Genomic DNA, 2206 nt, shown 5'->3' on the forward strand with positions numbered 1-2206 from the left:
GAACCAACGGCATCCTGGCCTGTATAAGAAGCAGTGTGGCCAGCAGGTCGAGGGAAGTGATTGTGCCCCTGTACTCGGCTCTGGTGAGGCCGCACCTCGAGTACTGTGTTCAGTTTTGGGCCCCTCGCTACAGGAAGGACATGGACGTGCTCGAGCGAGTCCAGAGAAGGGCGACCAAGCTGGTGAGGGGTCTGGAGAACAAGTCTTACGAGGAGCGGCTGAGGGAGCTGGGCTTGTTCAGCCTGGAGAAGAGGAGGCTCAGGGGCGACCTCATCGCTCTCTACAGTTACCTGAAAGGAGGCTGTAGAGAGGTGGGGGTTGGTCTATTCTCCCACATGCCTGGTGACAGGACGAGGGGGAATGGGCTAAAGTTGCGACAGGGGAGTTTTAGGTTGGATGTTAGGAAGTACTTCTTTACCGAAAGGGTTATTAAGCATTGGAACGGGCTGCCCAGGGAGGTGGTGGAGTCACCATCCCTGGAGGTCTTTAAAAGACGTTTAGATGTAGAGCTTGGGGATATGGTTTAGTGGAGTACTTAGTGTTAGGTCGGAGGTTGGACTCGATGATCTTGAGGTCTCTTCCAACCTAGAAAAATCTGTGAATCTGTGAATCTGTGAAACCACTGTTTCTGCTAAATATACAATGGTTATAAAAAGCTTTAGTGAAAGCCTTAATAACTTGATTTTTCAGTGATAACCTTAGTATTTCTGTTCTAATTAGTTAATTTATTATGGAAAAACTTTGGTTATCTTATTTCATCTTATTTGCAGTAGGCTTTTACTATGATGTAGCTTAAATGCTTAAAAGCATGCAAGATAACCTGAAACTGAAGGACTTGCACCGATGCTGATGCTGATGATATAATAAATAGTTTTTTAATGTTTTTCAGCTGTTGCACTTTTTAAAATATATATTATTAAAATATTAAAGAACCTATAAAAGATGCCTTAAGGCATATCTTTGTAAAGGCCCAATCCTATAAATGTTTATGAATGGAGCTATTCCAAGTGGTGTAATTAAATATTGGCCTACATATTTGCAGAACCTGAGCCAAAAGTAATACCAAGGAGTGGTGTGTACGTCAGGGAGATTTTGGTCTGTTACGCGCTCCACAAAGTATTTTTCCAAGGACTCAAAAGCTAGTCCAGGCAAGCTTCTATTTTGTGTAGTATCTGAATGTATATTAGTAATCCATATTATTCTGGCCTAAATATATTTGAAGTGGAGAAAATATGTAAGACATACATCTTTAGTAACAGATGTAATCAGAGTATCACAATATTGACAATATACCTAATTATAGGTAATAATTTAGACTGTGAATGACCTCTGGAGTCAGTAATCCAACTTCCTTAGAGCAGGCCTAATTTCAAAGTTAGTCTGGGTGCTCTGTGCCTTGTCAAGTGCTGAAAATCTCCAAGGCTGAAATCCCCACAATCTCCTCTGCCGCGTTAATTCTCTCGTAATGAAAATTGCTGAAATAGGCATCATTAAATCGTTCTTGTAAAATCCAGAAAGGAAGAGTCATGACTGGAAGCGAGTAGAGACGTGTTGTGTGAATTTGTGCAAGTCGATTCATCTCTGTCTGACAGTGATTGACCGAACACTCTTGGTAACTGTATTTTCTTGTATAAACTGCTTTGAAATGCACGCGAAATGGTTATTAGTAATATAGTTGCATAAGAACCATTCATGTCACTTTTAGACTTCTTATGCTACCTCGTGCTTTGAAAAGTGCAAGTGCCTGATGGTCACCGCCCAATCGTGAGGGAAAGCATGTTTGCAAAAAAAAAAAAAAGTGGGAATTGTTTTGTAACACGAGTAGAAGAACAAAATTTATCGGAGGGATGCACGAAGGTGGGTGGAAATCTTCGAGCTTTATTCCAGCCCTCTGACTACATCTATCGCTTGACTATTCACACTGCACACACTAACCCCGCACCCCGGGAAGTCACCGAGAGCCCGGGCAGGGCTCTGGCCCCGTCCCCTTTCATCCCGGCCCCGTCCCCTTCCCTAATCCCGGCCCCGTCTCCCCTCACCCTCCGGCACCAGAGGGCGCTGCCGAAGGCCGCCCCCCGCCGCGGGAGGCACCGCCCAGGGCGGAGGCGCTGCCGGGGCTGCCCGGGCGCCGCCTGATCGCGTCGCGGCCGCGGCTGCGGGCGGTTGCGCGGCCGCGTGGGGCAGCGCCGGGCCGGGCAGGGCGCAG

Source organism: Anser anser (genome assembly GCF_964211835.1).
Source record: "Anser anser genome assembly, chromosome: 11".
Classification (NCBI taxonomy): domain Eukaryota; kingdom Metazoa; phylum Chordata; class Aves; order Anseriformes; family Anatidae; genus Anser; species Anser anser.